The sequence below is a fragment of the Triturus cristatus genome, chromosome 12 (assembly GCF_964204655.1).
Source record: "Triturus cristatus chromosome 12, aTriCri1.1, whole genome shotgun sequence".
NCBI classification, from domain to species: domain Eukaryota; kingdom Metazoa; phylum Chordata; class Amphibia; order Caudata; family Salamandridae; genus Triturus; species Triturus cristatus.
Window position 1 is genome coordinate 267,861,271 of NC_140595.1, and position 25,393 is coordinate 267,886,663.

The 25,393-nt window shown below is 46.3% G+C and overlaps 1 long non-coding RNA gene across 1 annotated transcript in view; it reads right to left on the reverse strand.

Annotated features, from left to right (window-relative positions):
* The window catches only part of LOC146775831 (uncharacterized), a 52,119-nt gene extending 30,796 nt beyond the window's left edge, over positions 1-21,323 (reverse strand). Inside the window, exons 1-2 of the long non-coding RNA XR_014972411.1 lie at positions 18,819-21,323; positions 3,526-3,931 (exon numbers count right to left, since the gene is read on the reverse strand). This is a non-coding gene — a long non-coding RNA (uncharacterized LOC146775831). The remainder of the gene's footprint in view (positions 1-3,525; positions 3,932-18,818) is intronic.
* Positions 21,324-25,393: the final 4,070 nt, after the last annotated feature.

The window sequence follows — 25,393 nt, forward strand, 5'->3', positions numbered from 1 at the left end:
TGAAGTCAAAAGCAGACTTTAGGTCTATAAAAGCTAAATATAAAGTGCCTTTGCCCAAAACTACCGCTTTCCAGTATATCATAAAAAATCTAAAAACTTGATCCATAGTGCCGACCTTTTGTCTAAAACCTGCTTGAAAATGCGATAGAACATTCCTATTCTCAATCCAACACCTCAATCTCATAAGGAGAACCCTGCCAACCACTTTCTGTATCACGTCAATTAGACTAATAGGTCTATAGTTGGCAGGGTCCTCCCTATTGCCCTTTTTATAAATGGGAATCACCACTGCAGCTTTCCATGACTCAGGTACTATAGAACCCTTAGCTATAGCGTTCATGACAACAGAAATGAATGAAGCCCAAGCCCAGGGGATTGGATCGTGTAGAAGAAGATCACCTGGTAGGCCATCTGGGCCTGCCGCCTTACCAGGCGCAATACTTTTGATAGCCAGAATGACTTCTTGGGTCCCAAAATTAGTCTCAACTGGGAAATTTACGGCAGGGGGCGAATCATCCACCACAGGAACTACAGAGACAGTCTCTCCCGCATTTATAGCAGAGAAATGGTTAAACCATTGCAGCTCCGTTATATGGTTTGGGAGGCTTGCCATTTTGGCCCGTTTTCCTCTATTTAAGAGGTCCCAGAAAACCGATGAATTTCGATTTAATGCCGCCTCTTTGAGTTCCTGCCAGTGCATTTCCTCCCAATTGCGTTTGGCGACTATCAAAGATCTAGAATAGTCTCCTCTCGCCCTTCTAATTAAATTACTATCTTGTATTCTTAGGGCTTTTGACAAGGCCGCTCTGTCCCTTCTACAATCTTTAGAATACCATGGGTTTGAACCTTGCGCGGGGTCCACCTCACAGGGGAATTCTTCATTCTGGGTGAGAATTCTCGCTATCTTATTGATAGTATCATGGTAAAGGGAGGGTATGAGTTGGGGATCATCCGTTTTGTTGCTGGCTTCGCAGAGCTCGGTGTGTTTTCTGGCTAATAGTTCTTTAATTGATGCGAGCTTCCCCTCGTGTTGTGAGATCCCATGCCATTTGAGGCGTCTATTGCATCCTGCCAATAATACTTCCTTAGTTGCCATCAAAGGAAGTCGATTGTTCTCATGGTGCGGGGTCACCCAAACATCTTTAATTTGTAAGCACAGTGGATTATGGTCGCTATCTATAGTATTTTTGACAACCATATCCACAATGTTACCCCAGAAATAGATATCGACAAGGATGTAATCAATGCGAGATGGAGTGGTGAGCCTATTAAAAGTAAAGGCACCGCCCTTGTCAGATTTGGATCTACCGTTCACTGCTCGTAGATTAAACTCTTGGACGAGGGCATTCAATTGAATAGCCCTTTGTGACCATTTCTTGATTGGAGTAAGCTCTAGGGGCGGAATGCCCCAATTGAGATCAGACTCACTGGTCCCCAATAGATCTTCCAAGGCTAGGGGTTCAAAAGTGCAATTGAAGTCCCCACAGATAATGTTACTAGAGTTGGGATTGATAAGAGTTAATTCGTGATCCAGGGCAGAAACTGTCTGGGAGGTCTGTCCTCCCACAGTACCTCTAGCATAGATATTAAATAATTCTAGGGTGGGACCGCCATGTGAACCTTTTATAGACAAATGTAGAAGATCGGGGGAAACACTATTATGGGTCTCTACCAGCCAGTTGTTCTTAATATTTACCCACACAAGTAGTCCCCCCGATGGGCGGCCTTTCCCTGAACTTGAAGCCGGTAGGAAATATGTGGTATACCCTGATTTGTGTAGAGGGATTATGCTCCATGTTTCCTGGAATGCACAAACGTCAAACGTACTGATGAAGTCGTGCCAATCCGGGATCAGGAGTTTTTTGGGGAGCCCAGCGATGTTCCATGAGACAAAATTAAGAAATGGCATAGAATTTTCGGGAGTTGTAATTGCCTGAATGTAGGGGGGCATCTCGCAAGGCGGAGGGGACAGTAAAAGAGATGGTGGGCTCTGGGATAGTGCGGTAGTATGATTAGCAGCGATAGAATCCAGCTCCTCAAGGCAAGACTTAGAGGATAGGTCTTGGGCCAGTCAGTCTACCCTGTTCAAATTAGAATCATTGCTTAGAATCCTATTTCTACCCTCTGACTCATGGCCTCTTGGAACCCAGAGTGGAGTACACCTTATCTGAATACAAGAATAGTCTGGAGCTGAGGTACGGTATTCCAGAAGAACCAAATTTTCGGCCAGAATGGTATTAGAAAATGTAAGCTCAATGCAATCAAATTGACTATTGTGGAGTGAGATTCTTCTAGCCTTGGAGATATCGTCACGGATAATTGACCTACACCCCCTGACATGCCTAACCCAATGTATAGCTTTATTCTTTACTGAGTCCTCATTTTCGTAAAATTGGGTGGTGGTAAGTCTAGGTACCTTAACCATATAGGCTATGTTTGAATTGGCCAGCAGGTCACCTGGGATAGAGTTCGATACGGTATTACCTCTAAAACAAACCTGGGCCTCCTGGTGGCTGGGTCTTAAGGGCCCAGCAACCTCAGATGTGATTAGAGTAGAAGGGATTTCATTATCAATTCTTTTGCATTTCACAATGTCCGTGTACAAAGGTTTACTGCTACTAGCAGAGGGCAGAGGTGGCTTTCTAATAAGGTCAGTCGTATTGCAAACTAAATGATTCCCCCTGTGTGCGATTGGCAGAGGGCCAGACTGGACAGATATTAAGGGTACAAGTGGTGTTGGAATCCCAGAGCTACTTGGAGTAGACGTCTGCATAGGAATTGGAGGGACCCTCTTGCTCACTTCCATGACTTTATTTTTCAGCAGTTCTATCTCTTTTAGTAGTTGGTCAATTTTCTGTTCCAGGGATACACCCTGGGGGCTGGGAGTCTGCTTTAGAGACTAATGGACCAGGATCTTGACATGCAGGAATATCCTCCTTTAAGTCTTCCAAAATAGCAAACCTATTAGAGCATGAAAGCTCAAGTGGAATGATAAAGGGTTGGGATTCAATACTAGGTATAGAATCCGAAATATCCTGCTTGTCTTTCTGACAGAGCTCGAGGTCATTGGGTATAGGGGGAGGAAGTATTGTAGATGGGACTTGTCTAGTTTTGTTAAACATACTTGGAATTTTACGGTTGCAGATGCTGGAAGAAGAATCTACTGCTGGTTCCCCTGCAACAATAGATAAAGGCCTAGTTTCCTCCAGTAGCACTTGACAATCATCGACAATAGCTTCGATCCTGTCCAGCACACAATTGCCTGCCGCATGGGTGACTTTTTTGGCCTTTTTTCCCTTTTTGTTAAAACTGCCCCCACCTCCCTCCATGGATTTCCTTTTGGCCATACACAAATAGCAAAAGGAATTTAACGATGTATAACAGTACCACAAACTTGTATAATAGACCAATAAAACAATATAGGTGCAAGGTAATAACTTCAGTCCTTGGTGGTTGTTATCGCTGGATCGTATACGGCAGTCACACTGTTTATTGAAGGATAGATAGGACACAACGACACAGTACCTTAATAGACTCCATGGAGCGCAAGAGGGGTGGCCCAGCCCTGCCTCCTCCTGCCCCGGACGGCCAGAGCCGGCGCCGCCCACGCGCGTACCGCGACACGGAGGGAGCCTCGGATGATGTAGCGCCTCCGGGTGCGCTTTCCGCCAGAAGTGGGCGGGCCAAAGCGGAATGCTGGGGGCTGTAGTCTCCCCCTACAGCGGCCTCTGGGAACGGAAGGCGGCGGGGGAGACAAACAGCAACAAAGGAATGGAGCCAACAAACTCTGCACAAGAGCCCAGGGGCCCAGGTAGGTGCTGCGTGATGCTGCCAAACTCTGGTTTCAAGCGAGGACCCCCCAATAGGTCTGGATGGGGAACACATGGAAGAGAAACATATCCAGGGAAGGGACCAGGTAAACAAGAGACACCTATAAATAGGAAAAATGGTTTTAGTAGTTGAAAAACATATCTCAAACAAAATAAAAAAACATAACTTCAATAAAACAAAGAACCCGCTAAATAAGAATGAAACACAGCAATAAGTAGGTATTTCTTCACCCTAGCGTTGGCATTTTTTTTTCCTTAAGTCGCCTGGAGACTCAAATGAAAAAGTTCTCTCCTTTTAAGTCACTTACAAAAATATAAGAATGCACAAGACCATATCTTGTTTTCATGGAGTGTAGCGCAGGATGAAATTCTAGGAATTTCTTTCGATGGGTAGCAGTAGAACAAGCCACATCCTGTGAGAACTTTGGCCAAACCAAAGCATTTGCTTCCACTGTTTGGCCATTGACAACATCAGGAGAAGTTAAGTATATTCCAAAAAAAGGACTATTATCCCTCTTGGATGGCCAGATGGTGAAGCTCCCGAAGACTTGGGAACAACTTTATGAACATGTTGCACATTAAGGTTAGTATAATCCTGGAGTCCCACTATCTTCGGGATATGTAACATAGGAAAGGCAAGTATGTTGCAACACTTTCCCCCGTCAGAAATATCTGTAAATTCGAAGATTGTTATGTCGATTGCGATTTTCTAAATCTTCAGTTTGCTGCTCTAGAAGTGCAATATCCTTGGATATGCCCTCAATCTTGGCTGCCGCATCCTGCATATTGCTAAAACGTTGTTCTACCTCTGACACCCTGGATTCAAGATAAGTCCATTTCTCCTTAATCCATTGAAGCATAAAGTTGGTTTCCATAACAAAGGATAGCAGGAGTTTAATTTCTTGCAAGATGTCTTCCAAAGTCAGTGACATTGTAAATGAGGCCCAAAGAATCCACTATTTTGATGCATGGCAGTGCAGCAAGTCTTCCTGCTGCACTGTCGTGCATCAAAATAAAAATGCTGGAATGCCCCGTACCTACAAGATATGGCACATTCCTGTCCTTTTCTCCTGTGCCAACACACAAGCTGCAGTCATGATCCAGCGCAGACACACTTGCATCATTTTGCACGGGTGCCTGCGCTGAGGAGATGATGGTTTTTGTGCAGGAAGGTGACCCTTCCTGAACAAAAACTATCATTAAAGACATTTTTCCCCGGAGGAAAAACGGGGAGAAAAAAAAATATTTCTCCTCATTGTGCCTCCTTACGCCACACCTCGGGAGGCATTGGATTCTGACACATTCTCAGGTTTACAAAATGTTGTAAATTTGGGAATGCGACAAGTTTCATAAATGTTGCGTGAGAACACCCACAGCAACACCCATGGAACACTCCTTTCACACAGAGTCATGCGTGAAAGGGAAACATATTTACAAGGTCATTAAAAGTCATGCAGGGCGACTTTACATGGCCTGTAAAAATGGGGAAGCCAATTGCGCTGTTGGTGCGTCAATTAAAGTGATGCATTGGAGGCACAATGAGCTTGTAAATAAGCTCCATAGTTGGGGAGCCAGGGTCTTTCTTTTGCCGTTTTGTGGCTGTGGTGACGTCTTTGCGGGCAGAAGGCACTAAGTAGAAGTCTTGTGACCTGAAGATGACTCCATAAGAAAGGATAAGAACCAAGACTATGAGGCCCAAGAAGGAAGCACAGCTTAGCTAGAGGGCCGAGATACACTTTGTGACACTGGCACTGTTGCGTTTCTCCACCAAGCCAATCTATGCACTGAAAGGGAAAAAAAATCTGGTATTAATGTGCCAGTGTCACAAAGCCAATCTATGCACTGAAAGGGAAAAAAATCTGGTATAAATGTATTCAAAGTAAGTAGAGTGAAAAGAAAACTGCTCCGCAGAGTATCCAGAATATATCTATGAGTAAGTGCATCCAGTCAAAAAACATCTCCTGTGAAATCAAGTACTTTACTCGTGGTTGTTATACTCATAAAATACTTTGCAGTCAAATATTACTGAAGACAACTTGTTAAAACAGCGTCGGGTGAGAAACAAGCAAAAGGGGGAGTAAGCTGGCCTTTAATAAATGTCACCATATTAGGATAGGGTAAAAAATACATTCACTTACGTAGCCGGTGACATAAAGAGTCATGGAAAAAATGGACAAGAGCCAATATAATCAAATAATGATGAAGACTTGCAGGCAAATACAGTGCTTACATGTTAATGATTGCTACTCCTTCTCTTGAGATCCTGCTCACTAGGTTCTTTTTGTTATAACAGCAGCGTTTTGTTTTCGATATTATTGCTAGCTTTCTGTTGGGTCATGTCTTAGCCTGTCTTTCTGGCACTAAAAAAACCTCAGGAGGATGAGCAGAGCAGGGCAGGGCACTGAGAAAGCCGATGTGCTCTCTATAAACAAAATAGTCGCCATAACCACCGAGCTTGAGAGAAAGCGACGTGGGGGGAAAAGTACAGGTAAATGGGTTCAATACACACCCAAAAGCGAAAATACTTGTGTCCTTCACTGTCGCCCTGGAATTCCTGCTTGGCTCATGCCTGAGAGATGGAGACTGCCACCCTGAAACCTTTTTTTTAAAGAAAGGCATCAAAGAGCTTTTTGCCAGTCCCAGAGTAGAGTATTCCCATGCATCTAAAACGTAAAACTTTAGAGATGGTGGGCAGCCTCTCCCAAAATAGTATAGCTGTAAGTATGTGCAGACTCCCCAAAATTATATAGCCTTCATTGTATGCAATCTTTCCCAAACTGTAGCCTTTGGTCGTGATGTCCAAAGTGATGGGGGTTTCACAACACTCTTCTCACTTATAACGTCATGAGTCCAACAATATTTGTAGATTAAGTTCAAGACAACGTCCCAAAGAGACATAGACCATGGGTTGTCCATGATTTGAAAGGGGAATGGAGTGGTGAACTATTGGGGTCGGACCATTAGGAACAAAGGTCAGCCTGACAGACACTGTTCATTTTTAGGTCAGGCAGCCAGTAGCCAGGCATGCGCTAAATGGCAATTGGCAATGAGGCAAGGCAGCAGTCCCAAGCCTCCTGGGATCTCTGAGGCAGAGCTGCAGGTAAGTGTGTGTGTGTTTTTTTTTTAATTAATGTTTGGTGTGTGAGTATGAATGTTTGATAATGAGTGTTGTAAGAATGGATGTGTTAGTGTATGTGTGCACATAAGCATATGCACACATGAATGCATGGCTTTGAATGTGTATGTGTCCCATCTGTCCCCTCCCTCCTAAGCTTACCGGCCTCCACTGGTGGTGAAGCAGAATATTCCTCAGGGACCATGTCTTGGACTTTGAGAGAATGCAGCACCTGTCACTTTTGTTTTTGTAGTATGCTATGAGCACTACCTACTTCTGTGTACATCACTGAACAGGACACTGAGCCGGACCCAATGACAGTGTATTTGCACAGATGCATATGATGCATAGCCTCCTGCCTGGGAGCTTGCACAGATCATCCCATTTGTCACTGGTTTATTGCTCTTCTCATTCTGAATATTATGGGCTTGATTATGATGATGGTGACACCACCACTGACATGCAAATGATGGCGGTGAGGCCACCACCAACAGGCAGTTTTCCACCTGCCATATTATAATGGCGGGTGGAAAAATGGAGTATGGAAAGACCCACTGCCATGTATCCGACGGGCTCCTTGAGCATGCAGGTGCGGTAAAGGGCCTCACATTCCATACAATGGTGGCGATGCCTGCCAGGCACCCACGAAGGGATTACGATGTCACTTTCCGCCCGCCTGTTCATGGCGGTTCACCCACCATGAAAAGGCTAGAAGAAAGGGACATTGGGGGATCGTAGCAGGTCCCCTTTTCCCCCTGGCCCTTGATTTTGGGTGTTGGGGGGCAACTATGGTGCCCTCCTACATATCCATGCACCTTGTGGCAGACACCGCATGGTGCCTGCCACGTAGTGCATGGATATGTACAGGGTACATTTTTTGCATTGCGGCGGGTGCTGCAGCCATACAAAGAATACACTGTGCGACTGACTTGCAGGTGGTCACATCGTAATCACCTTGACACAGGACCAGACTGGCCGTAGCGGGCACCGGACGTTTCCCCAGTGGGCCGCAATGCTGGGGGTCAGTTTTGGGCCCCTGGAAGGCTGTTTTTGTTACCGGGGGCCGGCAATAACAAAATTGGCAATAACCGGCCCTAACAAACAGCTCGGCTGCACTCTCTCCTTCCCTAAGGGGGGCTGGCAGAGCAGTTTGCCAGGGCCGGTTTCAGTTCCCAGTCCAGCCCTGCCTTGACAGTACCGCAGACGGCTAGTCGGTTGGTCCCGTTTACAATAGGTTGGCGAGCGGAAGTAATCAGGCACTAGGTCTTATTAACTTCTTTTTTTGGGCTGCCGGCATTATTAAGCTAGAGTAAGGAAGAGCTTTCCATGTAATTTTTATTCACATTCTGTTACTAATCTGTTACTAATATGAGCATTTTTATTCACCAGTTGTGGTTATTCATATTTTCAGAGGTGAAAGAGAGAGTACATGCCCGAGGATGGACTCAAGTCGAGTCACAAAATAAGGATTATCTTGAAAAATGTACGGATATTGTAAATAGCGGTTAATAGTTCACAGATTGAAAAGCAAATCTTTGTAAATCACATAGTTGTATAAACATGTTATTGTTAGCGGAGAAGATTGCTTCTAGAAAATTCACTTTCGTAATAGGGTTCATTAAGGCTGCACAGATGATACAGAGTGTTTGTTTAATGAGATGTTGTTCAAACATTTCCAAAACCGATAGGTTTCTTGGGGAACATGTGGAGGAAGATGTTAATGACTGTGTTTCTGGAAGTTTGTCCCCCGTGCACTTAAGATTGTTTTGAAGCCTCCCGGTCTCTTGCTCCCTCACATCATTATGTCTACCTGCAGTGTCCCAGCTCATGCACATCTCTTGGTGATTTATGAAGGGGCCTAATGAATTCTATTTTGTAATTGGTAACATCTTCAGAAACCTCCTGAGCTCTCGCTCCCAATGGAAAGCCTGTTGTGAATGGTTTTGAGAATTTGCCAATAATTGTGTGTTTTGGGTATGCATTCCTTTTTTATTTATTTATTTATTACACATTTTCAAATGTGTCTACACTTTTAGATAACTCCAGTCAACACTTGGGCTCCGATTTACCAAGTCCTTGCATTGCCATTGCGTCACATAAGGCAGTACAACACAACTAAAGGACTTCAGTGAGATTCACTGAGCCACACAAAGCTACATTGTGAGCTCTGCTTGGCCTAGTAAATCTAGAATAACGCAAGGCAGCGCAAGTCGCGGTCTTGCATTACTCTGTGTTAGAGAAGCATTCCATGGGAAAAGCATGGGCGTTCCCATGTATCCACCCATGGATTTTATAGCATTTCCAGATTTACTAAGGGTAGTAAACCTAGAAATGAGTAAAAATGGTATGACTTCCCAAAAGTGGTGTAACGAGGAGAAACATCTTTACTTCTCCTTGTTATTTCTTCTATGTGCGCTGCATTCTGCAGCCCACATAGAAAGAGGAACATGCCTCGGAGGATTGTTTTTGTGCAGGAAGGTGTACCTTATTAGATGTGGTGCATGCACACACTCTCCATTTGACACAGTGCAGCAAGTTGATGCAGTGCAATGCAGCAAGACAAGTGTTAGCAAATTCGGGACTTGGTGATATTCAGGGCCATTCACATTGCTTCAAGATATCTTGTGATTGGTGTACATCACATAAAACATAAGGTGCTCAAAAGAAATAACATTTGATGGGACGCTTGGACATTAATGTGCTGAACAATGACGCACAGATATTTCACATTAAACAATCAGTACCAATGCAGTGGAAGAAAGGTAGAAGCAATTGTTGAATAACAGTACACAAACACAAACACATCAAACAATATACACGCAATTGAATTGTTTAGGGCTAACATGCTGAGCTTCTTCCCTTCTCAACGTCCCTGATTAGGTTATCGAACTCGATAAAATCGCACTCCATGGAGCTGGGAATGTATCAGGTGTGATAAATAATATCTATTCCAAGTTTTTTGTGGAATAACCTGCAGATTTTGGTTCTTACCGACCAAAATCCGCATGTGATGGTAAATACCAGTCTCTTCCCCCTGTTAAATTTCAGCATATTTGACCAGCCAAAATTTAGGGAATGGTAAGGTATTTAAAACAACAGTAATTACGGTTGCAGTAAGTACCACACATTTTGAAATTCTGACTCGTGTGGAAACACAAAGTTGCGCAGGGGTCGTAAAACGATCGACTCAGAATCAGGGCATCAAGATTGTACAAGTAGAAGACACCAAGGCTCTGAAATTCTCCTAAGAACATTATAGCCACCCCCTGAAGACAGTCTCTCCACTGAATATATCAAAATGACAGCAAATTCCAAAGGTGTTTGTACAACAGCAAAAATTATTTTTAGGAGAGCTAAGTGTATTTCGGTTACGTATAGGGACACTAGAGGCACCCATGGGCCATTGACCAAATAGCGGCTGCAAACTGATATTGGCTCAGCAAATTGTTGAGAATCACACTCATCATGTGTGCAGCCATTTTAAAAATGCAATAATAGAAAATTAAGTTGACATTACGCTTTTTCCACCACAAGTACAAAGTTGCAAACCTTTTGCAATTCATCATTTTGACCTCTGCTTAATCTTTGTTCTTATTTAAACACACTCCGTAAACCTTCAATATTCGCACTATGGTTTCAGAGTTGGATGTTGCAGCCTAGTGTATCATTTGTTTGCCAGCTATAGGTGATTTAAAAATGAAGAGAAGGAGAGAGCAGAGGAAGGGGAAAATATGTGAAACGAAAACCTATTGAGGAAAAGGTTTACACTGTTTCAACAAAATGACACAGATGAGGTTCATATTGTGGCACTCGCAAGCTTGGTAAATCTAGCTCATGCAGCCATGGGCAAGAGGAAAATGACCACCAGCCAAGGGGGGCCACCAGGAAGTAACACAGTAGCGACCATTGATTCTTTTCTAACCAGAGTGGCAAACGTCATAATGAAGGAGGTAGCTCTAACTGAGAGAAGGCTTTTACTGGAGACAGAGAAACTTGTCCAGGGCTCCACTGTGGCCAAGAATGGAGAGGCGCTGGGGTTGATTGGGGACACAGCTGGAATTTCAATCTCTACTGTATCCGTGCTCACACCTAAGGTGGTCCCTGCTGGCAACATCCATAAGTATCTTGACAACCAAACTGCCAGCAGGAGACGATTTAATTTTGGACTGTCCCCCCACTAAGAGGAAGCATACAGGCTGTAATAGAGTCACAAGGAAGTCTCTGAGGCCAAAATCTCGACCACCAGCCAAGCCCAACCCTGAACTGCTCCTTGATACCCTTTTCGTAAGACTGGAGTCAATGACTAAAGACATCCTAGCACCGATAACACTAAAGCTGGAAGGGATTGAGAGGAGACTTAATTATTTTATTCCCATGTGCAATAATTGTCTTATAAGGCCAGAGCCAGTGGTTGGGGGTATCATGTTTTGGGTCCGATTACATCTCGCCTGGAAAACATGGTTTGTGTTCTCAAGACCCAGTGAGCGAGGAACTATCCTGTAGATCTAAAAACAACTGCACACCTGAGGAGTCAATCCTTGAAGCCCAGGTGGCTCAAATGGCCAGGCCACAAACAACTAAAGAAGGCTCATTATCTATACGCACCTTGCCTCAACCTATAATGTCTAAGGCTGAAAAGCAATGCATTCTCAACCTGCTCCCTGCATCCGTTCCCCTAGTTGCTGTTTTAATTGGGGTTCCCACACTATCACAAGATCTTAAGGAAACCTCTCTGGACCTTATTTACATGGCCACTCACTGGTGTAACAATAACGTGGTAAATGGTTCAAATATATCCTCTGACATTATTATGGCCAGAAGAGTGGGATGGATTGAATGTAGGACTAAAAAAAAGTAGAGGGGGATTGTGTAATTGTCAATTTTAAGTACTCTGCGCAGGCTAAGGCGTTTGTGGATGTAGTGCTATTCTTATAATGGCATCCCACTAGCAGAACTGCTACCTTATAAGGTTTCTCATCCCCCTAAGCAGCCCTCAGCCAATCTTCAATGGCAGTTGCCCTGTAAACCGGTTATACCTGGGCAAACAAGGAACATGGACACAATTTTACCCATGACCAATCGTTTCAAACCCTTGACCAGTCTACAGGGTCTTGACGAAAATAACTGACTAAAGCCGGTAGTTGAAAGACTCAGGGCAATAAACTGCCACTCATGGTCACTAACAACCGAATCCTACCAGCATCTATGCCTGAACCAATGTTTGACAAATCCCCTAACTTTCTTTCCACATCCGTCACCTCTGGTGTCCCCTCTGTGAAGGTACTCTTGTGGAATATAGCCGGTCTTAGGTCAAAAAGGGGCAATACATCTTGGAAAAATCTTTTTTTAACGCACCAAATTATTGCCCTACAAGAAACGTGGGAGCCTAATGACAGTTTCTTTCTGGATGGTTTTATCTCTGTATATTTGCAACCCCTTTGAATATGGGAAGAGCCAGGGGAGGCCTTCTTTTAATGTTTTCACTTAAACTTTCTTGCAAGTCCAAAATGATAGAATTCAGATCACCTCATATGCTAGCTGAATTATCATTCAAGAACCTTCCCACCCTGCTAGCTGTTAATTTTTAAAATTCCTTTTCCAGAAGCCAGGAGATACAACATCTTCTTGTTTGCCTTCCCCATAGTGTTCCAGAAATTCCTCTAAAACTAGATTACATTGGTGAGTGTAAAATCCCCTAGGGTTATCATATCATAGTAAGCTTAATTGCATTTCTTCGATGATGCAGGGGGATTCTTTACCATCGACAAACCATTTTGAGCACACACGGTCAGGCACTTTTAAAGAAGGTCACCTCTCAGCCTACAACCTACGCTGCCTACATCAAACAGATATGTCCGCCTTGGTTCCTACTTATGCAGGAAGTAGCAGCCCTAGTATTATTGACTACATCATGCTCTCCGCACCTTTGGTTTTGGTCGCGGAGAACCTGAGCGTCTCTTGGGACGGCAATAGCGACCATAACCCCCTCACACTTGAGCTGTCTTATTCTGCCACTCTAAAAGGGGTGGGGGCTAGTTGTATGGCCAACACACATATTAAAACCAAAGATCAAGCATGCAGGTTGAAGTGGGAAAGGATTACCACAAAGTTTCTTGGATAATCTGGATGCCGTTTGTGCTACAGAGATCCAAGCATGTATGGACTCTACCACGCATGACAGAGCTAACCTAGAGGCCTTTGATAAAATAACCAAGCAGATTGCATCTAACTTAACTACTGTGAGCAGGGCAAGATGCCCGAAGGCCAAGAGGTGGTTTGACGGCACCTGTTCTGAGGCCCACAGGGAGCTTTTGCAGGCTCTTAAGCATAACCCAAGGGATGAAGCAGCAGTCAGGAATGTAGGAAGGCTTATAAAGTACGCTGTACTGGAGAGGAAGAAGTTGATAAGAGAGCAGGCTTGGGAGGCCCTCAGTCAAGCAAGTGTCTTAGCTGACAGCTCCAAATTTTGGTCCGTGGTCAACAGCCCTTTCTTCTCCGACATGCCAAACTCCAACACAGACTGTACAATCCCCGCCGAGCATTGGGTACAGCATTTTGGTAATATCTATAACGGTACCAATTTGGAAAAGCCTGAGGGGCAAATGGCAGTGGGCCTGGCTAGTACTCCCCTTCATTTTAGTGTAGACGAGGTCCATAAAGCCATCATCTCGATATCCGGGGGTAAGGCTCCCGGTCCAGACAGAGTACCTAGAGGCCTATATAAGCCGACCCCAATGTTTGGGCAAAAATATTAGTTCACGTTTTTAATGCAGCCTGCTTTTGTGGTTTTAACTCCCCTTGTGGGCAATGGCTGTAATAATTCCCATTTTTAAAAAGGGTGCACAGGATGACCCTGTATGCTATAGACCGATCTCGCTTTTAGATTCCGCTGCCAAAATCCTGAGGAATGTGGTATTTGAGCGTCTAACAGTGTGGCTTGACCATTTTAACATTATTTATGATTTACAGTATGGCTTCAGGTAGGGTAAAGGGATGCTGAATCAATGCCTTAACTTGCATCTAGTGATTGGGAAGTATACTATTGCCAAGAAGTGGATTTTACATCTGGCTTTTATGGATTTAACATCAGCCTTTGATTGTGTAAATAGGTCTAAATTATGGTTGATTTGACGTGATATGGGCTTAGACATAGAGTTGGTGGCTTTCTAATGCACGGACCATGAAAACACTGCGACCGCGGTCAGATATAATGGAGATGGTGGTCTGACGGATACCTGGGCAGACAGGGGTGCACCTTGGCCCCTTACTGTTTGAACTCTACATTAACAAGCTAGGGCACTTTTTAATATCAAGCTGTAAAGATATCCCTAGGGCTGGGACTAAGTTGATCCCTGCACTCCTGTATGCAGATGATGTGGTCCTACTTGCCAGAACCACTGTGGGCCTCCAACAGCTTTTAAATGGTTTTATAGCTTTTGTAGATTCAATAGATTTGACCACACATTTCACTAAATCACACATCATGTCTATAGGCTCCCAAAAGGCTGCCAAGGCTAAATTTGACTGTAAGGGGCAGAGCTCACCAAAGTGCCTACTTTTCCCTATCTAGAGGTATTATTCGATGAACGAGGGTCTTGGTGTGCGCAAATAACACATAGGAAACACCTTAGCTAGAGCAGCGGGGGCCACTTTGGACTTCTCAAAAAGATTAAGGTCAAAACCTCTCCCTGCCCTGCTGAAGATCTACAAAGAAAAATATATCCCCATGGCCACATATAGATGTGATGTCTGGGGTTACAAGGATGTGAAGGATATTCAGGGGGCCGAGAACAAATTCATGCGTAAGCTCCTTGCGGTCCCGCCTGCTACCCCGGCATATATTTTACATGAAGAATTGGAGTTGGGGTACATCTAGGGTCTGACAGTGGTAGCCCCTCTGCTGCGTTGGCTGAGAATCTGGACTTGTCCCACCCCTAATTTAAATCAACGTATAATCACGGACTGTACAGCGCTGGAGGGGGCTTTACATATTCCCTGGCTAAAATATGTTATGGAACAGACAAAATGGCTTGGCTGCCCGACCTGTGACTGATGTTTATAACAGCTACTTTACCCAACGACGTAAGGCTCAAACAGCAGTTCCTGGACAAACGGCAGGGGTTCAGGGAAGAGAAGGCGAGACCAAGCCCACTGTTAGAAGGTGTCAAGAATTCCTGTCATGCGAGGGGAGGAAAACGGTAACCAGCGAAAACGGACTACATCTCCCAGGATGCTTAGCGGTTGAGAGGTTATGTAAACAGGAGAGCTGTTACATAACTCAAGGAAAACACGCCCTTATGTAAACAGGAGAGCTGTTACATAACTCAAGGAAAACACGCCCTATAAAGGGAGGAACCGGGAGGTACAACGCTGTCGGATATTGTGTTTGCTCTTCACTAAGCAGGTACGTCGGTGTAGTGTTCCGGAGTGGTGCTCCAGTAAGGCAAGAACGGAGGTAGGTCGAGTCGTTACTCCCTGGGCCGTGTCTTGCCCCATCGTCACCTGTGAAGGACCCGGAAGCTCTACCGGATAACCATTGAGCTTCGCTTTTTGACTCGGCTGAGTCAAAGCGCAGTGGCGCTTTTGCTGGTTGGAGTCGTAACTCCCAGCCCGACCAGAGATACAGGGACTGCCAGCTGTAACGCACACCAGGAGGTGTTTGCCGCGTTACAGACTCGGAAGTCCACAGGATCGATCGAGCGGCTGCTCTCGGTTCAGTCTTCTTTGCTTGTGATTGGGGTATCGGTGACGCATCACCAGGAGGTGACTCCGCGTCCCGGTGCAGTCTGAGGAAGAGGTTGAGCGGCTGCTCCCTTCAGGTAGAGACCCCGGCTGGGTGTTTCCCTGACTCCTCGATTCTCCCCAACACTCTTCGTGCCCCTCACAGCCTACCGATTGGCATTGTCGGCCATTTCATTTCTGCCCTCTGTTGGCGTACGCCGGGATCGGCGTATATGCAGAGGACGGTTAGGACCATCCGTGCTGTGGGCTGGTAACGTACTTAGCCTGGAGGATTCCAGTGACTATAACCTTTGTTTATTCCTTGTATTATTTTTGCCTTCATTAAAATAACTAAACCTTCACAAGTGGTTGCGTCCTCATTATCGTGTCTGTTAAACGATCCTGAGACGTTCAGGGCGTTACAGAAGGTTTGTCACACTGACTTTGAGCCTACAGGTTCAACCGTACCTTCTCCTTGTTAGCAAAGAGTACCACCGCTTTGAGTTGGGTAGATTCCGTTTTAATTTTTTCCCCTGGCTACTGCCGTTTCCCCAAGGATATGTGAAACCCGGCACTTTATCTTGCTCTGAGAAGTTACCACATGGGCAGGGTTTTACTCTACACTTTATCTTTTTCTGTGATTATTACAACCCTTTGCGTAGAAAGTTTAATGTTTCTCAGAGATTGCCAGTTTACCCAAGTCAGACCTGCACTATTATACCATCAAATGCTATCTTCTCCCATGGTCTGCTTCGAGGTTGCATGTTTCTTAATAGGGGCCATTAGAACCATGAAAAAGCTGTCCTTGCAGTAGCTAGCTTGTTTCTCCTGCTTTGTGCTAAGGGCTCATGTTGAGTTAGCATGTGCACTTTACGTTATATTGCCCACATCATTTGGCTTTCTATTTAGCACTGTTGCACGTTATATAATGTACCGCTTGTAATTTAAAAACTTGAGCCTTGGCCACTTATATGAACAGCTGTATGATCGATATGTTATGTGATTCAGGCTTTATTAATTGAATGTACTCTTTTTAAAATGTCTGCGTTTATGGCTTTTAGTTGCTGAATAAAGTACCTTTTGACTGACTGCCTTTCATTGGTATAGTTTTTCCATCTTTTTATTTTGAAATTTGTGAAGTGCAAAACAGTTAGCCTATCAGGTGTACAGGTGGTAGCTGTCAACAGCCAAGCAGGAATCAGGAGATAGTACTAAAGAAGTAGCAAGGTTTTCAGTTTTTTTTCAACTTCAAATGATGTAAGACTATTTGTTAAGTAAGAGGATGAGAGTTCCACTCGTTTGTATGGGGAGAAGATCTTTCTTGTATTTGTGCCCCAAACACGTTTAATTCGCTAAACTTTCATCAGGGAGGAATCCTGTGAGCTGAGGACTCTGCCAACAATGTATGTTTCTAATGGCATTTTAAGCAGTAAGGCACCTACATGTGAAGTACTTTATGTACAATACAAAATGTCTCGAATTAAATTCAGGATTCAATAGGAAGCTAATAAAGAGCTCTCTGAGATGATGCATTAGAAACCAGCATTTGCAATGCAATAGGTCTCGATTTGAGACAATGCTCTTTATTTACCTGTTTTGATAATTACCATAAATAAAAGACTGAAATGAAATAGGTCTTGCACTAATGGCATTATAAATGACAAAGATGTGGCCGCCATTGTCCCGGGCTGCTTGGAAAGTAAAAGCACACATGGCGTGCTGAATGTTGCAGGAAAGCATGCTGTGGTCTGCAGTAGGAGACACTCAAAGAAAATAGTGCTTAAAGACTAAATGCGACATACCAAGTAACAGAAGTAAAAGGGCCAGTCCTCATGAGAGGTTACAAATGAAGACAAGGTGGTACTAAGGTGGGACTAACAATCCTAGTAACAAATCTAAAGCCAGCATTTACAAAGGACAATGAAGCTCCACCCACTTTCTGCCCATATTTTTCATTGGCTTGCATCAAGTCCATACTCGAATACAGCATGCCTTGCAGAGCAGCACATGGGCTGCCCAGGCTTGACCCAAAAAAATGGTACCTTAAGTCATACTACAGGACAGGAATGTGCTAAAACTGCCACCATGTCATTTTGAGGGCACAAATTGTAGCACTCTGATGGCAGCAGCATTTGGATCAGTGGTAAGCTGGCACCCAGTGAATCCAAAAAAACCTAAACAGTTTTGAAAACGAATCACAGATGAGAATCCAGGGAGCTACTGCTTCAACTGGTGGATGTGGACTGCATAGCTTCTGGAACAAAGCAACTGTACTCAAATACTAAACAATCCAAGATAAAGCCAAATGCAAAGGTGGTGTTTAACAGGGTATTTTGTTATGGAAAAAAATCATTTTAGATGCCTAAATGGTGATGAAAGTGAATTGGTAGTGGCAGCTGAGGTTTAGCTTCGAGTTGTCAGGAACAGAAAATGAAGAGCTTGTTCCAAGCAGTAATATACTAGTGTTAAGTAAATGGTTTAGAAACCTGTGGTAAAATAAAGTGGCTCAAGTCTACTTAAAGAGATGCTTGCCAAAGACATCTACATTTCAGATTACATTTCGCCATTTTAGGAATAGAGAACAACTACTGAATTCCAATGCAAGAGTTGGTAAAAAATCCGTCACTTCAACAGACATTTCTGGCACAGCTGATACCACATATGACGCAGGACCTTGTACGTGAGATATTCTAACATGCTTTTTGAAGAGATCTATCTAAAGTTTGAATTTAGCACTTCAGTCTCGAGTGATCCAGCGGTAATAACTGTGGCAGGGCAAAAGATAAAATTAGCCTTGGTTAATTAAGAATTTTTTCAAATTTGATTGGTTATTAGCAGTCTGGCCCGTTTCTGAAACTTTCAGAGCAAGTGAATAATCTATATGTCTTAATGTACAGAAGATATCAGTAGTGTCATGCAGGCAAGAGAAAGACGTCCAAATATATTCACTCTATTTTAGTTGAATTGTCAAAAACATTTTATTGCTAACTGGCAAGTGTGAATGCGTTCCAAAGAGGTGAGAAACACGGCTGTTTCCTTCCCTCACTGTTTATTTTATGTATGTCAATTGATAACCTTCAAAACCGAGTCAACGGTACATGGTTAGCCGCTATATGGACGTCCTGAAATAGTTCGCTCCCACCAAGACATACCTTCAGTACTCCAAATGGCTTGGGGATTTAGAATGCTCGAGCATCAAAGCAAACATGGAAAGGCCAAAGTGGCGACTTTTGGAATTAAAATTATATTTAACTGGGCATGGTCTGGCCACGCAGGATGATGGCCGGCTGAACGTAGAGCTCCGCTTCGGGTGAAACTCCGACCGGAGGCGACGCTTTCTTTAATGTGCCAAGGACCTCAGCGCCAACGGCTGGGCTGATTTTCCCGGCTGTCTGTCACTATTTCATGCCCATACCAAGCATGGCGTTTTTTCTCACAGAGGACGCACGCCGGGCCTTCTGTATCTCATCAATCCTCAACCCTTGAGTGGCTGGTTCGCGACACACTCTCCTTACACGGAGCTCTCCTCGATGTAAGCAGAGCCTGGAAACCAGCACTTTCTTTCACTCCCACTCCTCTTCATAGGCTGGTAAGGTCTCATCATATTATTACTTGCGCATTATTGTGCTGTGTGAGGAAGATGAAGGCTCAGCCCGGCGAAAGTCGGATAACACAGACAAAGACGAAGAAGGGACACCGGAAACAACCCGCGTTCTAGTCGCGCTAGGGTTCGCGTGACGTCAGGACGTGCGGACCAACAGAGAACTAGAAGAGCGGAGTTTGGGAAGGAAATGGCTGGAGCAGAGTGGAGGTCGAGCCGAGCATAGCGGAGAGTGCAGAGGAGCGGCAGGAGGAGACGCCAAGGCGTGTGAGGAGCAGGACGGAGGAGCCTCTGAAGACCCGACGAGGAGGAGAATACAGAAGACGGGCGGAGGACAAGGGGGAGGAACGCCTGAGGTCCTGGCACCCGAGGAGAAAGAATACAAAGCGGTCCAGCTGCCACGGTCCTGCTCACGGGTCGTGGCCCCAGGCAAGTGCCTCTCAGAGGATCCTTTTGGTGGGGCTACTGGTGTACCCGAGAAGAGTGAACCCACTGACACATCCCACCGAAGTTCGATTACCACACTTAACCCCTCTCACCCCTGAAACCGGTCCCTCCCTGGCTTTCTCTTTCCCTTCCCTTCCCCACGACGTTTTTGGTGACGGTGGCACACCCCTAGGGTTAGAAACAGACAAAGACTGACCCGTGTTTTCTTTTTCTTGTTCTTCTTTTCCCTGCTTTGGAGTCCTTGGGAGGAGAAAATTAATCCAAAGAGAAGCAGGAAAGCCCGGCACCCCAGAGGACAGAAAGGAGGGGTAGCAGAACCTGTCTTCCACAGACCAGACCATATATTGTTCCTTTGAGGGTTTATACAAAAGTAGCCTCCATAGTTAGTATGAAGGAAGCAGTTTGTGCACAACTGTGACGAAGATGAAAATAAACAGTATATACTGAAAGCCCATCCACTGACTGGTTTCCTTCCATCTCCTTTAGTTCGGCCCTCGAGCCTCCTTACATGCTGCTTTCCACCAGCTTAAATACCTCTCTGGAGCCTTCATGAACTACTTCTTGTGAACATTTTTCTTTTTCAACACGGAGTCTATTCTTCACAATACATGCCTCCCTGGAGCCCCACTGCATCCATACATTAATGTACTATTCAATTATTAGTGGGTACCCTTCCTTTTTTATATTTTAAATAAAAACAAGGGAGCATTATATTCTGCATTTTTGAAAATTTTTGTCCTGTCAGAGTATCATAAAGTTGCTTAAAGCTCCTAATATCTGCACTATTATTCAACGATATATTGCAGTTACCTTCATTTTAATTCTTTGCCTCCGGAGCTCCTTCTACATTAATCATTGCAGGAGGCGTCAGGGGTGTCGTTAATAAATAATTGATTTTGGTACTATTGACTCTTGATCTGAGGTGACTTTTTTCTGGTTATTTACGCATATATTTTTTGCAGCACTTCAGCAGCGTACTGACAGGAACAGTTATCTGTGATACATTCTTCATTTTGAGTTTTTGGCGCATTCTCATTGTCACAGAGGAGACCTTAAGAAGAGACACTAAGACACTGTATACGTTGGTATGTTGAGCAATCAATTTCACATGGCAGCTATAATAAGATTTGCCGCGCTTTCATATGCAATTTTATTAAAAAACGTAAGTTACTCCTATCATTGAAGAAAGCACTGTAGTACAAGTGACACAATTAATGCACAAATTTCAAAGTAAAATTGCAGCGCAGTGATTCTCACATATATGAGAACAATATTTTTCCTGTGACTTCCATGGTTTTCTAATTCTGTCACAGTTTACTGTCTCAGTGCTGTTTTCTTCCTGATTTCTGTTTAACTTACATATTTTTTTTTTTTCCAAAAATTTTATTAAAACAATAAAGCAGTTACAGGCATGGGCCTACAACCACCAGGGCCGGCCGCTAGACTCAGAAAGGATCGTACATTAGTTAAAGCAGTAGGCGACACCTGGGGCCCAGCCCCGTAAATGGCTCAGGATGGCTCGAGAGAAGCAGGAGACATACATTTAACATAAATAACAACAAAAAACAAAAGGCGAGGCATACGGGCAAAAGGCGTGTGTCAGGCTACATCCGGGGGACTTTTACTCCAGACCTTCAATGAGCTATCAACAGGAGGGAGTACTGAAAGATCGGGGGGGGGTAACGGGAAAGGAACATCTATATTCGATTATTACAATCAGTCGCAAGGAACCATCAAGGGTCAGGGGGACAAGGCAATATCGGTGTCCACTAGGGGGGGCGTACAGATACCCCCACGATACACGTTCCATTGCCCCCAAATTCTACCCCATGCCCCAGGTTTACCGCGGGCCACATATACCGTCTTCTCCCTGAACATACACCAGTCCATGTTTTCCTTCCATACTGACACGGTGGGTGGCCGCTGGGAACCCCAAAGCTGCGCTATATCCCTCTTAGCAATCATGTAGCCCAGGGCCGCCCACCGAGTCTGCGCCGCATTATAATCATTAGGCTCCCACACATTCAAGACACAGCGACGCACCTCCGGCAGCAGCGCCACCCCGGTGACTTGTCCCATGACCCCATGAACCCGACGCCAGTATTCCGCCACCTCCCGGCACTCCCAAAGGATATGGAGAAAGGTGGCACTGAGCCCACACCCCCGCTTGCAGAGCCCATCTTCCGAGAATCCCATCGAGACCAGACGGGGGCCCGTCACATACACCCGGTGGAGAATCTTTAACTGGACCAGGCGGAGACGGGCTGGAATGGCGACTTCCTTGGGGGACGATAGTGCGGACTGCCAGTCCTCGTCGTCTAATTCCACCCCGTCCCCCGTCCACGTCTCCCGAAGGCGCACCAATAGGTCAGCCCGATTATTAATGAGTTTTTTATAGATTAAGGAGATAGTACTGTCGGGAACATGACCATCAAGTATGCGGTCCTCGAGGGGCGAAGAGGCCGGGATCTTGGTCCCCTCCCCAAAGACAGAGAGCAGGGCATGCCGAACCTGGGCGTATCGGAAGAACTCCTTTTCCGAGAGTTCGTATTCGCTCTGGAGCGCCGCGAAGGTCTTAACCGCGCCCTTCATCCATAAGTCTCCCACTCTACTGATGCCAATCGTGTCCCAACGGTCAAACCCCTTCGTTGTCCAGAGGCTTCCCAGTCGGTCGGAGGCAAATAAAGGAGTAGCGCATGTCAGTCGCTCACTCCAGCCCATGGCTACATTGGCCGCCTTCCAAATCCGTACCGCGATCTTAGTGGGGCCCGTCAGGGTCCGTCCAGCCGAGCGGGAGTAAAGCGCCCTGTTATAGTTACCGCCGGGAAGCAGGAATTTATCCATCTCATACGCCGGGTTCAAGCCAGGCGCATACGTGGCATGGTTAATGGCTGATAGCTGTGAGGCCCAATAATACCTGCGAATGTCGGGAAGCGCGATGCCCCCGTCGTACCAGGGGAGAGTGAGTTTGGCCAGGGCGATACGCGCCCGTCCGTCCCACACCAGTCTCCTCTGCAGGCTCTCTACTTCCCGAAAGTAGGCCAGTGGAATGATGTCGAAGGAGTTCTGAAGTGCATAGAGGAACCTGGGAAGGGACATCATTTTAAACAATGCGGCCCGACCCAGTGGGGACAGGGGCAGCCTACACCACCGAGCCGTGTCTTCCCTCAAACGCCGAAGTGGAAGCAGGAGATTGTGCTCATAGCGAGCTACCGGGTCCAGCGAGATGTGTATCCCCAGGTATTTAAAGCCGGACTGAGATATTTGGATCGGAAGCCGAGGCGGCAGGAGAGGGGGGCCACCGGAGATAGGATAGACACAGGATTTAGACCAGTTAATCGTGAGACCCGAATTTCTCCCGTAGGAAGCCAAAACGTCGAAGAGAACGTTAAGCGACTGCCGCGGCGAGGTAAGATACAGGAGGATATCGTCAGCATATAACGAGACCCGATCCTCAAAACCCGGGGCCCACCGGATCCCCCTGATCGAGGGCTCCCAGCGGAGCCAAGCGGCGAGTGGCTCCAGGGCGAGAGCAAAGAGCAGAGGGGACAACGGGCACCCCTGCCTCGTACCCCTACCGAGAGCGAAGGGCCGAGAGACCCGCCCATTAACCACCACCTGAGCCATGGGTCCCGTGTAGAGAAGCTTCACCCAGCCAAGAAATCCCTCCCCAAAGCCGAATTTGGTCATGACAGCCCAGAGGAATGGCCACTCGATGGTGTCAAAGGCCATCGTGGCATCTAAAGAAACCAGCACGGCCGGTTCGGAGAGGTACTCTGCCCTGGCGAGGGCGCCATGGAGTCGCCGCAAGTTGAGGGCGGTGTTGCGATGTGGGATGAAGCCGCATTGATCAGGATGAATCAGATCGCAGATAACGCTCAACAAACGATTGGCAAGGACTTTAGCCAGGATTTTAGGCTCTGCATTTAGCAGTGAGATAGGCCTGTAAGAGGCACAGCGGTCCCGTGGCTTCCCTTCCTTGGGGATCACGACTATCGTGGCCAGTCGCTGGTCGACCGGAAGGGAACCGGCCTCGAGGGACTCCTGAAACATACGACTGAGGAAGGGAGCTAGTTTATCCGGGCGCAACTTATATAATTCGATAGGTAGACCGTTGGGACCCATGGCCTTGCCCGAGCGAAGGGACCGAATCGCAGTCGCAATTTCATCCACCGACAAGGGAGCGTCCAGCTGCTCACGGTCCTCGGCAGAAAGGCCAGGCAAAGCAATGTCCCTCAGGAGAAGGCGAGAATCTTCCTCATCCCTATCAGTCACCGGGGAGTACACAGTCCGGAGGTGGTCGGCAAAACATTCCACAATCTCACCAGGCTCAGTCACACACACTCCATCCGAGACACGCAACTCCGGGACCACACGATTCACTCTCTCCTTCTTGTCCAGCCACGCAATCAGCTTTCCCGCCTTGTCCCCGGCATCATACAACCGACCCTGCTGCTCCCTATACATAGTTTTGGCAGCGTCGGTGACAAGAGATCTGTATTCAAACTGTTTCAGGCTGAGGGCATGGAGCCCGTCCGGAGTGACACCCTCCTCCAAGGCCGACTCCAGCCCGAGATGTCAGTCTCCAGCTTCACCACCGCCTCACTCCTGAGCTTCTTGGCCACTACTATCTGGGAGAGGGCGTGTCCGCGGATTACGGTTTTAAAGGCTTCCCACAGGGACATTCTTGAAAACGAGGGGTCTGTGTTGTCTGCAAAGTATTGGTCCATAGCCTTAACCAGACTCTCGCGGGTCGTGGGGTCTCGCAGGTACCACGGGTTAATGGGAGCGATCCGCCCTGCAGACCGCGACTCGGTGTCAAAGAGAAGCCACAGCGGGGAATGATCGGAGATACCCCTCGCCAGGTGCCTGACCTCTCGAATTCGACCCGTCTGCGCCGCGGGCATAAGGAAATAGTCTAACCTAGAAAGACTCCCATGTGCCCCAGAGTGAAAGGTGTATTGACATTGGGTCGGATGCATTAATCGCCAACTATCCACCAGGCCGAAGGTCTCCAACAGACCGCCTAGCCAAGCCTGGGCAGCGGGGAGGGCCCTGGGTGGGTGACGATCCAGGTCCCCCGAAACCACCGAGTTAAAATCCCCGCCCATAAGCAAAAGGCCATCAGGAAGTTCAAGCAGCATTCGACCCAAGTCCGCGAAGGTGGAGTTCTGGAGGCCCGGTGGGACGTAAATTGAGACCAGGGCAAGGGGATGCCCCTCCCACCTCCCAGTCAGACAAACATAACGCCCTCTGTCATCTGAGACCACCCTCGTGATCTCCAACGGAAGTGAGGATCGCAGGAGAATGCCCACCCCCCTGGAGCCAGTTGTGTAACCAGAGTGGGCCACGAGGCGGTATCCCCCCCTGTTCATTGCATGGCAGACATTGCCAACCAAATGCGTCTCCTGGATAAACACCACATCAGGAGTCAGACGACGCAAATACTGCAGAACTACACCCCGTTTGATACGGTCCCCCAACCCATTGACGTTCCATGACATCAGCTTCAACCCGTCCCCCCCCATCCCCTCCAATAGCTCAGAGGTCCCCCCGCAAGCAGCACAAGTCCCAAAGGTGGCAGAAAATCAATACCTCGCCCTGCAAACAAAAACCACACTACAAAACAACCCCTCCTTCCCCCCCACCCCCCCCAACACCCAACTCCCCCCACCCTGC